Below are 14,443 nucleotides of genomic sequence, written 5' to 3'. Positions count from 1 at the left end.
AACTTGGATATGTTCAACTTTAGAGGTTATAGAAAAGGTGACTGGTGAGAAAGAGTCAGAAGGAAGGGAGTATATTTCATGGAGAACAGCTGGTGTGGAGCTTTTTTTTCTTGGCACTCTCTGAGAATGTGCTCACAAATACACCTAACTGCACATCTCATCATAAATCACATGCATGCTTAAAAATTCCCTCCTATACACCTACCATTGTTATTATTAGATCTTACATTCTTGTAGGATTGGATATTATTCCTTGACGTAACTGTTCAGTATATACGGTACCTTGTCAGAAGTGTTCATGATCTGAGATATATTTAATTGAGATTGTGTCATAGGACTATGGGGTGGTGTTGTCAACTGTTAGTCGGAGACAACCTGATAGACTTCAGAGTTGTCTAGTCCAATTAAGATTTATTTCTGTAGATAGAGATTGTCTAGAAAGGCTCAAATTGCACTCATTTCATTTATGACTACTAAGAGTGAAGTAAAGTAGGTAAAGCAGAATAGAATTGTGAAGATAATATTATATTGTTAAGGTCTCTTCTCTGTTGCTTAATGATGTCTAAAAGCTTATGAGGCGCTTCAATATTTATATTCTGTATCTCAGTATTCGCGGACTTTATCTATCTATTGTACAACTATGTACCTCTTGTGATTATAACTGGCAATGTCAGGGAGTCTTCAAGGTACGAATACCCATAGACCCTGAAAATCACCACACCTCTTTCGGTAATTGCGATATGGTGAACTGGGAATCATGCTGTTCTCAATAGTAATTTTCCGATTGTCATAGTCTTTAGACTTATGGCCTAGTTCTCAAGTTGAACTGAGTTTACCCCAATTGTCACTGTTATTGATGAAATGATTAGTTTCATCTGCCGGTTGTATCTGCAAAGGTAGTTGTAATTGCAACCTTCCTAGGTCATCTGACTTCAAACCTCCATAACTCCATATTCAACCAACAGATATTGGCTGGAAGTCTTTCTACTAATTCGCAGAAAGCTATTCTACTGGATTGATAGATAATCCCTCAGTTGACAATCCTTGGTTGCTTTGGGTGCTAGGGTTTCAATCACTGTTCTAGTATTGGGAATTATTCCCACAACCACAGCGCATTCCTGGACCCAGTTGTAACACTCCGTGAAGTCTATTAGCTTCTGTGGTAATGTTCCTCAGAGTTCTAGACTCTTCTGATTAGTATAGAGTGGGTGCGAATGTATTGGATTATTGTTGATATTCTTTACTATTTGATAGCGTCTCTACCTACAAAACATCCCATTACTTACAACTCTATGACAAAGTAGTTACATCCTTGAAGCCTAGTAACTCTTTAAGTAGTTGACAGATTTACTCCATTCCACTTCCCAGACCTAGCGGAAGCTCCCCTCTCATATATCCTGCAAACAGGATGTAGTCGGAGGGATGGTAGTGATGTATATGGTTTTATTCTGACACCTTTAATTGTGTGGCATTATAGTCACAGGATACAACTGAGATTGAGATGTGTGATGATATGTGGGTCCCATTAGGGGGCTGGAGGGGGGTGTTAGAGACTAGAGACTCTGATTCTGAGTAGGGTTACCCTACTTAGGGTGATTTCTAGGTATCGGATCCTGGTATTTCTAACATCAATGGCACTCATGTGCATGCGAGTGTTCAATCAACTCTCAACTACTACCTCTCAACAATCAATGGTCAATTATCAATGATTTGCTATGTATATTTTAGAGTAAAATAATAATAAATAAGGCTAGCTAATACTTTGTATAACCTCTTCTTGCTTCCAATACTGCAGCTACTCTACTAGGTATTGATTTCCACAACTTTTCAAAAAACTCCTCAAGAATTATCTCCCAAACCAAAGGTAATACTTGCACAAGCCTCTTCTTAACAGCTTCTTTTCCTCTTAGGGTATCTCCAATCCTTGGATACTACTGGTGTAATCACTTTTTAAGCTCAGCCCATACATGCTCATAGGGTTTAAATTAGGAGAGTATGTGGAGTGTTCCACCAATTCAATAGAATTCCTTTCAAACTATTCCATAACACTACAAGCCTTGTGAACAGAAGCATTGTCTTGCTGAAAATAAATATCTTCAAGTTGCATACCAAAGAAAATCATTTGATGAATTACAGGAAAAATATATCTTCTTAAGAGTCTAACATACCTGGTCTTATTGATATTTTGGGTAATAGAAACTAAATGATCTTTTCTCTTATCCTAAAAGCACTCCCATACTATAAGTCAAATACCATTATCCTTTTCCTTTAGGTGAATACAGTCTGCAAGCCACTGCTTCCTAAGTTTTCTCAAAATCCACTGCTGCCTTGGATCCCTGGATTTCTCTACACGGTACTCAACACTCTAGATAACTCTCTCAAAATCCTCAGCTATCTAATTCCTATGAGCTGTAGCCCATTTTTTTGTCTTGGCTATATGGACAGCTTTGAGCCTGGGTCTTGACTTGATTAGCGATTTCTTAATATTAGCATCTCTGAGTACTCTGTCTACTATAAATTAGCTAGAGAATCATGTTCTATCACTCAGGCTCAGATGGGTACCAACTAGTAGAAAGAGAAACACTCGGTACATATTTATTCCAGAAATCATATCTGGTCATTTTCTTGTTGGATTTGGCAGCTCAGATGATTGTACGATGCTGTTGCTGGGTGAGAATGGGTACACAACTGGGACGAGGAATATTATTCAAAGATAAACGCTCACATACGCAAGTGAGGAAGCTTTCAATAGTTGACCATGGCAGGCCAATAATTTGAGTAACCAGAACAATATTTCGGAGGCAGTGGAAAAATCTGATGATCATTCCTTTTTTCACATTGGTCTTTTCAGTTTAAGTGGTCTTTGAGTTTCGCTTTTTTGGCTTTGATTTATATCCAGATCGGTTAACCATTGGAAATTTAGAAGAAATTAAAATTAAAGAATTATTCAAATAGAAGATCTGGGTATTGTGGTGTAAATATTGTATGGGGCAGGTATCATACAGTCAGGTGATCAGCAAGGTGGCATTTGGCAAGGTGGTATTTTTGGTGAGATTGCTTAGTAAGACGATCATGAATACTTCTGATGAGGTACTGTACATAATCCTGTTAACCTTTACCAACAAATAAACTGCTCATTTACTGCCAAGCTTTCAATGGAGATTGTAGACTATGGGAACCCTCAGCCAGGCGTGGTCAGACTTGGCTGCAAAAGCTCCTTGATTTTAACTACAGTAGCAAGCCAAGCCATGCCGCTCCTCTGAGGGTTCACATGATCTATTTGGGAAGTGGGAATCCTGTTTATCACTCACGCATACTCGCACCAAAACTTAAGCTGCCTAATACTTGAAAGGTTTTCTCCTTAGCATCTGCTGTAAATTCTTCAAAAAATACTACTCTACTACCTACTCCACTACTAGTAAAGCAACTTAGTAGAGTTGAGGGGGGTGGGGTCCACAGAGCCGCAGCCCCTCAATTAAACCCATCTATCACAACCTTCCTACTCCTTCCTACTACTCCTGCAGGTGTCATTACCCTTCTATTATCACTAAAAATTATCTTCTACAGTTCAAGATCTCCAAAACATGTACCAGACTTTTCATCATTTTCAAATCCTAAAGGCTTTATCACCACATCTCCAAATGAGCAAAAAGAACCTGTTTCTGAAAGAGCTAATAATGGAGAATAATAAACAGGTTTTTTTTTTCCAATTAGCTATATAGTTGTAAAGCTTTAAGGATTTAAAAGTTACTACTTTTGGTGTAAGAGGAGAAAAGGTATTACGACAGCCACATTTAATTTACTTAGTAATAGTAAATTACACATATTAGAATAAGGGCTCTATGGTAAAACCTTGAATTTTAATATGGGCTTTTAAGAAACCCAGTAATCTAGTAGTCATAGATGCATAATCACAATAAATTTGTATTATAGCATAATACAAGTAGATTATAATACGATATATAAAATATGTATCTTTGACAATAAACCAAATTGATAATAACTGTATATCGTATCTCTTTAATTCTATATCTAACAACTTTTATTTCCACATATGCCACATTTTAAAAAAGCAAGAGCTGCCAGTCGAGAGGTTGGCCATTTGGGTGGTAGACCTCATAAGATACCTTCAGCAAGTGAGATTCCAGATGAAGTGACACTTGTAGAGGAAGATCTGACCAGCGGCCAAGCAGTAAGTATATCAGAAGAAGCTATTGAACTAGTCTCAGATATAGTGTACAAGTAATTCAATAATTTAATAGAAGTAATTGCTAAGAAGTAGAATAGAAATTGAATCAGGTTCAGTAGTACAAAAAACACCATCTCAACAAACGCTATGGAGGTGATGAAAGCAATTGGAGATAGCTACTGCATTAAATAGTAGAGAAGAGGTGGATTTCATTCAGGAAGGTATGTTACCAATGTTTGATATAAATAAGATTGAATAAGAAGAGAGTATAATAGTGCTTACATTAATATTGGCAGAGGAGGGTGAGTATGAGTTTCACTCAGAGCTCCAATTGCAATCCTATATAAAGAATGCAATTGAAGTTTGGCCAAGAGTTGCCAATATTCAGAAGGAGAAGGTTAAGTACCAGATACTATCCTCAGGTAAGTTATTTATTGTCTAGTATATACTATAAATCTAGGAGAATATTGAATCAACTAGGTAGAAATTGAGCTAACTAGTAGTGTTTATAGCAATTAAGGATCTAAGAAAATATCTAAAGTTCAAGAAGTGCTCTCTTAAAGGAAAGGATCTTGAAAGCTACCATCAAGTCCTCCAATTTATAAGATTTCAATGAATGGGTTTATTCAAACCTATATGGAACAAACCACAAAAGGAAATTGCACTCCTTGTTGCTGCTACATCAGAAAGAGGCAGACGAGTGGCTGAAAGAATTCAGCGGGAGGAATGCAAGTGGATCAAAAGTCGAGAAATTATCCTACAGAAACGGCAGGAGCAAGCAAGTATTATATCAAGGATGGACGAGGAAGAAACACCGCTTGCAATAAGAGAGTATATTGCTGGAGCTGGAGATTCAGTCACAGCTGCTGGGTTGGCACATGCCATTACCCAATATTGGTCTACTAGCCAATTGCCACCCCCTGATATCGATAGACAAGGTCACCTTCTATCTCCTCCGCATGTCCCTCATGAGCAAGTAGCCTTACAGAGGGGAATTCAAAACATGCTTTCAACTCAGATCACATCTAAATAGCTGAATAAGCTAGGATACAAGTATAAAGAGTGTAAGAAGGGAGTGTATAAAGATGGACACAAATGTCCAGATGTTATCTCATATCGACAAGACCACTTTCTACCACCTCTCGACCACCTAAAGCCACTGATGGTTCAGTGGGAATTGAATCAGAATGGTAAACCAGTCATGATTTATCCGCAAGATTTGCCTCCTGGCCAAAGTCCAATTGTTTTGATAACACATGATGAATCGACATTTGATGCAAATGATGGTAGAAGATATGTGCAGATGAAAGAGGATGAACCACCAATTAGACGAAAGGGTTGCGGCAAAGGCATAATGGTTTCCCATTTTGTAAGTCAGGTGGACATTTAAAGGCACCTGATTGGATACCTATTGGTGACCTCTCCACTTTCGGCATGACAGATGAGCTAAACCTCCACTATAGTCCATACACAGCAACCATGAAAATTGAATATGGGGATGACAAGTAGTGGGTTGGTAAAGATCTTGTACTACAGGTTACAAATATTGCTATTCCAATATTTGAAACAGCTTTTCCAGAATGCCAGGCCATCTTTCTTTTCGATACTGCTACCAGCCATTTGGCCTTTGCAACTGATGGTTTACGTGCTAAAAGCATGAGCCTACTGCCTGATGGAGGATAAAGTAAACTCCGTCCAGGGTTCAATTCCACTATAGGCGAAATTCAACCAATGGTAGACAGCTCTGGTACAGTAAAAGGCTTGAAAAAAGTATTGGAAGAGCGGGGACTGTGGAGAAGGGGCTCTGTCTACAATGCAGAAAGCCAGGAACTGACAAACTACTCAAAACCTGTCCACTTGATAGAGAATGCTGTGCCCATGCAATTATTGCAAATCAGCTAGACTTTAAAAGTCAGAAATACCATTTGCAGGAAGAGATTGAGGTAGCAGGCCACCACGTCCTGTTTTATCCAAAGTTCTATTGCGAAATTAACTTGATTGAATATGTATGGGGTGCTACCAAGCGCTATACTTGAAATAACTGCCGATATTCCATTAAGAGTTTACAACCTACCATTCCAAAGGCCTTAGATTCTGTTTCAGATTAACTTATATGGTAATATGGCAAACAAGTAGAGCGAATTATGGATTCTTATCATCAAAGAATATCATATGGAACTCCTCAATTTGAAGCATCTATTAAGCATAAATACAAAAGCCATCGGCGGGTTTCTGATATACAAGTACTAGAGTAATATAGAATATGGCATCATGTATAATATTATACATCTTTCTTTACTCTACTTTGTACATATCATAAGTATTATTTTCTTACATAATTGTGTTTCCAATATGGAAAACCCTTTATCACCAACCCTATTTTTTCATTTGTTATGCCAAGACTCAAGTCTTGGCATGTAAAATTGCACAGCCACATGTAACATCATTTTTTCAGCCTGGTACACGTTTTGGAGAGCTTGCACTATAACTACAGGTGCAAAAATGGAAAGACAGCACAGGGGGACAATGAAATATGCCAAAACCCCTGAGTATATCACTTCAGCCGGTGAGACCACCAAACAATACTTTGGGCTAAAAGTCTACACCAAGTCCATAGCCCTCTTGAGCACTCGAGATTTGAGGAAAACAAGTTTCAACGGCAACGAAGACAAGAAGGATTGCCACTAATGGCTCGATTATGCAGTTTATAAGGTTGGGTCCGAGTTGTTTCCGGTGGGCTGGACGGAGTTGCACCGGGCGTACGCTTCCCTTATGGTTTTTAACTTATTAGGTTTCACCCAATATCCACTCTAATTTGATTTTCTGGTATTCCTAAAGTGGTTTTTGAAACGATGGGGTTAATTCGTGATGTAATAGTATGATAGGATATGTAATATTGTTCACCAGGTGCTCTGGGAATTGGGTCCTAGACCAGGAAAGACTACCAGACTGCCCGAGTACTGCGGGAGTGAGGGATACCGAAGGGGAGACTAACGATAGTGAGACGGAAGTTTCAAAGATGATAAGGATTCTGAACGCTGAGACACTGGGGGGACTGACCTCGAAGATGTTGCAATAGTTGTCCAAGAGTCCTAGTTATTCTAGCTCACCACGATCACCGTGCCGTCCCGGCCCCGAGGAGCCTATGTGATGGAAGAAAACATGGAAGGAGTGGAGGGGGGCTTGCTGTAGTTAATGAAGGCTTGCTTTCACCCCGCCTGTGTCGTGATTACCACATATGTGGAAGCTAATAAGTATTTACTCGCATGAGGTGTTTGCTGAGTTCGTAGATCTCGTGTATGAATATCTCAACTGGGATGAAGTCGATGTCCCCTACAACTAGACGTCTCCAGCCACCCAGCCAACCTACACTAGTGAGCAATCACTTCGAAAACTTGAGACGGAATTTTCAAGTATAATACAGATTGCCTCTTTTCTCTTGAATTGCTCAGGGCGATTTTCAAACTCAAAGCCTTTAAAGTTCTGACATATGCGGCAGCAAAATATGCGTCTATCCGTTTACGTTTTCAATCGAGACCTTGCTCCTCCTTATTACTTAGCTAATTGCGCAAGTGTGAACAAAATAGCTCCCCCATGCTCGCTAGATTCCCCCCCAAAATTGAAGCTTAATTAGAACTTTATCTCCTTTCCCCAGTTTTATTTGGTCCGGTTTCCCCCTCTATTGATCCACCTGGAACTCTCGTCCAATGATCCAAGCGCAAGTCGTGTGCTGGGGTCACCTAGTATGTATTACAGTTACAGAATCTCAATTGGTAGATTGAGCACACGACCGGCAATATCCTGGAACTTAAGAGGATAATTTGTGGATAAAATGGTGCTTATATGTTATTTTGCAGGAGGCAATACTATTGTACAGTATCGCCGCCAAGGCCCATCCGGTCCCTAAATGGCACTTCCAAGGCCGCTGTTTCCACAAATTAACTTCTGGCACATGAGGGAGGATATAGTGGGATAAGGCAAGATAGTGGATTTTCGCATGTTGATATCAACTAAGTTACGGGTTTGGGATTAGAGTGAAGATAATTTCATGCACTGGCCCCACTGTTCTTCTAATATATCTCCCCGTGTTTTTGAGAAAATAGATATTATTTCCGCTATAATACTTGTCTCAGGCCGAACCGCAACCCCAAAACCGTCTGGGTGCCATATGTTACCAAAAATGGCGGTTAGGGGTGCTGTAGTAAGGAAATTTCAATTTCATCACTCATAACTTCGAGTCGGAGTCATAAGACATTGGGACCTAATTCACAAGAAATTTCTAGAAGCTATATAGCTAGTTTTCATAATCAAAGTCATCTATGCAATACATTGAATTTTAAACATTCTCAGGCGGCCAATTGTTTTAAATAGCACTTCTTCCTGGTGAGGGATGGCCTTGCCCCACTGTCTTCTTCCCTCGTCTGCTCGCTATATTGCTGCACCTAGGTATTTTATCAGTAACTCTCCCCACAAGAGAGAGAGAGGGATAGAGATTCTCCCTTCCAAGAGAATAAAGAAATGAGAATCCTGACCTGTGCAGTACTTTCACCCGTACATATTCAATCAAATTTTGAAAGAAAGAAAAGATGAGAAATTTGTTTTCAACGGCAAATTCGCACGAGAAATTGTATGCTGAGGCAATGAGAACAAATCACTTGCATGTTCAACAGATCTACTATCCTGGTTCGCCGACCTCGCATGACTTCCTTATCAAAAGTTTCACCCACCTTACAACTCGAAAGCGGACCGATAGGCAATGTTCACCAGGTATTCATTTTTCAAGATACCATCTCCCGGCCAAACAGTATAAACACTCTAAACCCTGATTGAGGATTTGCTCTCATACCCCTCCCACACCTCTTCACCACCATTTCCAACCCTACGGCAACACATTTCGGTGTGGGCCTAGTGAAATCAACTAATCAAATTCAATTAGGGCAGAGAGCACAATCACAGCTCCTCACTCGCCCCATTTTAGCTTTCACTCCTACCACCCCTACCATTCCTACAGCCCCCACTAGTCCACTGCCTACGCCACACCAAGAATCCAAAATACCCCACGCCATCACCGCCACTACCCCTACTATCGTACCAAAAAAGTGCAATACCCAGCCACCACCCCAGAAATGGCTAGGAGACATATCGAGACGGTTAGAACCTCCAAACGCCCCAAGCACATCGCCGAAATCGGAATGACCAACGAGCAGTACTTTGAGCTTAAAGTCCACATCAAGTCCATCATTCTTCCCGGCACTCCAGCCTTCGAGGGTAAGCGTTTCGATAGCAAGGACGCAGTTTATCACCAGTGGCTCAATAACGCTCTCGTGGAGATTGGGCCGAAATTCTTTCCGAAGGACGGGAAGGGGCTGGTTTGGCCTAAGGATTATAAAAGGTATGTTTTTTTTCTTGTTTTTTTTCAATTTAATTTTATTCCATTTCTACTTTTTGCCCCCTTTAAGGAGGATTTGATGGTCTAACGTTGGCGTGATATAATAGGATTTTGTGGGCCGTTCATCAAGTTATTCGAGCATTGGGCATCAAGATTAAGAAAAATTATCGGGGTGCCCGGTCGAGAGCTGGTAGGAGTGAAACAAAGGGTGATGGGGCGGGAATGGCCCAGGAGGGTGGGTATTACGAAACCGGGGGTCCTGACGATACCGACGTAGAGGAAGATATAACGGCTGAGGAGGAGCTTGCGCGGGAGATGGACGAGGCTGCTCTCGAGTTGGAAGACTTGCTTGGTTTAATGGAGGTATGTTCTTAAATCCCATAACACGTCCTCTTGTACCCGCGAAAGCTGACAATAGTTTAATATAGCCCGAGTCGTTTGCCCAGTTCTCAGATTTGGATGATGAACCTTTCAATTGGGATGATGTTGAAGATTCAAATACTCCAGATGCAGTTCGTCATCTTGCCAACTTAGACCACTAAGGTCTATTATTATACTTCAGAGTGCTAGAGCTAAACTCCAGGGGCAAATTACCTATCTTCTCCGGTTGCTTCACAAACCCGCTATCCACACTTTTCTACTCACATCCAACACTCCAGACGGAGCCACTCACTACCTTGCCTACTACCTTTTGGTATGGGACGGGGCACGAATGGCTCCCCATTTTACCAGTGCTATTCTTTCAGTTCCTTGCCGTGCTATAGCTCATTTTCTTAGCCACCTTCTTTCGTGATGTTTCTCTTTTATTTTTCTGCTAACTCATCCCTATTGTACCGCCTCGAAGCTCCCTAACCATATCTATTGCCCCCAATCGTCCTCCCTCCATTTTATCCCTTTTCTTTGCCCTATCCTCACGAGAGCACTAACTTAAACCTATGTTTCCCAATATAAATAGATATGTTAGACAAATCACCCTCACGTATTTGCAAGTTTGATGGTAGTATATTTAAGAAAAACGTATGGTCAATCGCTAGACTTCCTTAAAACCCATGCCTTGACTAGACCAATTGTGACTTCTTTTCAATTTTTAGAGGTGAGCTCACACTTGAATTCATTTCTGAAATGCAGTTGAAAAGCAGCCTATATCAAGGCTGCGCACCGCGGTCATTAGGATCCGAAACTCGTTTAGAGGGAGAAAGCAAGGAAAATATGAACCGGGTAGCCGATCCACACCCCACACTCCCGAATGAGAACAAATGGAAGAGTCAAATCTATTGATGAAAACTATCAAATGCGAATTTTTTTGCCAAGAATCGACCCAAAGCGTTAATAGTCGGTTCCCGTCCTATTTCGCTGTCGCTCATAGTCAGCGGAAGCAAGTGACACTACAAGTTCTTTGTTTTTTACTTTCTCAACATATTCAATTATAATATGTTTACATAGGCCTATTATTAATCAGATATTTTTATTATTAAATATAATACAAGGTGTTAATTTAATGCGACAAAAAAAATCATTCTTTGTAATAGAACCATATAATTGATATGAAGAATCAGGTCATATTCTCTGACTAAACCATCACTATCCTCATATCTATCTCTATCTTCCATCCCCATCTGTTCTGAATATGCTTCCTCTTCTGGCTCTCTCATAGCAGTAACCTAAATCTCCACCTTATCATCTTGCTACTCAATTCCTAATAATTGAGGATCTATAGTACTGATAAGAGTAGCTGTTAGCTCTAATGCAAATAATACTTGATGTTATGTAAAACTATGATATCTCAATAAGATATACTATGTATTTGAAAAATAAAATTATTTATGACTATTAAAATTGAATATGTTAAGAAAAAAATAAAGAGAGAAAAAAAATTGGAGCATCACACTTGCTTCCGCGTCACATTTGCTTCCACCGACTATTAGCCTCAATAAGTCTCGAAACACCAAGATGCAAGTGACGCATAGTCGGTGAAGTACTCGGCTCGATGCTTGTATCCTCGCGGGACCGTTCTCGTTTAGTATATATTCTCTTCCAGACGAGAACTGGACCTAGATAGATGAAAGCTATGCTATGTGCACTGAGTTCGTACGCATAGCAGAAACTACTAGAGAAGAGCCTAGGAACAATTAATACAATATAGAGTCTTTAGCGGAAGCTAAGCCAATTTTCAAGGCTAGCTAGACTTGGGTTTACACCTACGAGCACTGCTTTGTCCGAGGCAATTGGAAAAATCACTCAGGTCCTGCCTGGGCAGACCCTGATTTCGGTAGGTGTGTGGTATGTACTGTACAAGGGCAGGCAGTGACCCCACCGGGAGATATGAGTATCGTGATGAGCACTGGGAGGGGGTGCGGAAAATAAAGTACTAATACGATTGATTTAAAGGCACTAATATGTCTAGAGACCAGGAGGGGTTTGAACCGGAATTTGTTTGGATACCTATTTCGCGATGGGTGATGAAGGAGCTCAAAATAGATGTATTAGATATTGATATAGCGTTGAGAGAAGGGATAGGAGATATGGGGAATGTCCAGAAAACTACTCCCAGAATTTGTGAGAAGAGAACAGTTTTATTTCGGCAATACAAATAGCCAACAAGCTCCTCATCGGACAAGAGTAACCAGAGAGAAGAATCTAGAAAGGTTAGACTAGATCGAACCTGAGCCTCTAGTAGTAAATCATCAGAACCTACAGTATGTCACGGATGTAACAGGATTTCACATATAACTCAATTATGAGTTACAGGTCTTGCGCAAATGACTCACTCAAGTCATGTGATTTGTTTATGTTGGGATTTGTTATGTTTTGCACATGACTCGATTAAGAGTCATGGGTTTTGCGCATATGACTCACTCAAGTCATCAGGGTTAGGGTTGGCAAGAAGAGCACTATATAAGGAGGCTGGTACGGCTGAAGAAGATAGGCTCTTCACACTTTGTTTTAAGTAATTTCCTTACTTATTATATCATACAAATAAAATATCTTTATGCTCTTTATCCTTTACATTCCTCATGAGCCTAAGGATAATATCTCTATACATCACGACAATAGGCATTACTCAAGCGAGTATTGATAACCTGAGCTAAAAGGCCTGAGTACTATCTAAGGAAGAAGATACATATATATTAAGAAAAGGTATTGTTGCCTGTTGCTATATATTAACAGGGATCTAGGAACATTACACTGTGCCTCGTCAGAAGTGTTTGTAATCTGAGAAATCATTAATTGTGGTTGAGCCATGGACCTGGTAGAGTTGCCAATAGTGCAATCAACTCTCAACCCCCACCTCTAAGCAATCAACTATGTATATTATAGAGTAAGAGAATAATAAATAAAACTAGCTAATATTATTTATAATCTCCCCTTGCTTTCAATACTGCAACTACTTTATTAGACATTGATTTCTATAACTTTTCAAAAAACTCCTTAAGAATTGTCTCCTAAACCAAAGATAGTACTTGTACAAGATTCTTCTTACCGGCTTCTTTGCCTCCTAAAGTATCTCCAATCCTTGAATACTACTTGTGTAATCATTTTTTAAGCTCAATCTGTATATGCTCAGTAGGATTTAAATCAGGAAAGTAAGGGGGATGTTCAACCAATTTAATACAATTTCTATCAAACCCATCCAAAACACTATAAGTCTTGTAAACAGGAACATTGTCTTGCTGAAAAAAAAATAGCTTCAAGTTGCATAATAAAGGAAATTATCTGATGAGTAGCAGGAAAAAGATGTCTTCTCAAGAGTTTAAAATACCCAGTCATATTCATATTTTGTATGATAGAAACTAAAGGGCCTTTTTTCTTTCCCCCAAAGCACTCCCATATCACTAGTAAAATTCCCTTATTTTTTTCCTTTAGATGAATACAATCTGCAAGCCACTGCTCCCCAGGTTGTCTGAAAACTCACAGCTGCCTAGGATTCTTGAATTTCTCTACACTACTGTAACGATCCCTATTGGGATGTTTAGCTCTTGGCAATGGGAACAATACTTATCTTCTTTTTCTCTTTTCTTTTAGCCATACAATAGCTCTAGGCCTATGCCTATATTATAGATAGTACAAGACTACTGTCTTCTACCTGTAATACCTATTGTAAGCTTTTTCTAACTCTTCCTCATGTAGAGTATTCATATTGTAATAGTAATAAATGTTGTGATAGTGATAACGAGAGTAAAGGTATTTTATATTTATTAAAGTAATAAGTAGAAAAAGTACTCAGAAGTTAATCTAATTTTATTTAAACTTGTACTGCCAATACTGGCATATGATGAGCCCATGCCAGCACAGGAATACTGCTAACTGGTATACCACTAACAACATGCTAACTAAGTCTTTGGTCCCACACCTGCCATTTCCGAGTCATGCTCTTATGAGAATTAATTACAAGACTATCAAACAACCCAGCGCCATCCCTGATTCAAGTCTGTAGCCCATCTAGTAGGAAGCCAACCAGCACTAAACGTAGCTGAAGCCGTGCAAAAGACCAACCTGACCAGGCTCCTCATCCAACCAATATATAAAACACTACTACCTAGTCTGAATACCGTCCTCTAGCCTCTGTACTACAACAGAAAATCAAACAACATTCTTATAAGAGAGGCAGCATCGAGGTCGGTAGGATGTGAGCAACATGTCCACCGCTTGTACCTGTATGCCAGGCTGTAGACTCTATGAACCCACTTTACTAATTGCTGGTGAAGAGTGTACCGGTGAGGAGGACCTGTACCCACTCCCTGTAACCAAAACACAAAACTTAAATAAAGGAAAAGCATAGAGGCAGTGACAGGCTGTGACAGTCAGTAGGACCTATCTCCCACCTATAGTGCTTTGGCCCCACCAGCCATGTCTATAGCTAAACC

The sequence above is a fragment of the Tuber melanosporum genome (genome assembly GCF_000151645.1).
Source record: "Tuber melanosporum whole genome shotgun sequence assembly, scaffold_3, strain Mel28".
Classification (NCBI taxonomy): Eukaryota; Fungi; Ascomycota; class Pezizomycetes; order Pezizales; family Tuberaceae; genus Tuber; species Tuber melanosporum.
Note: the sequence above shows the minus strand (reverse complement) of the source record.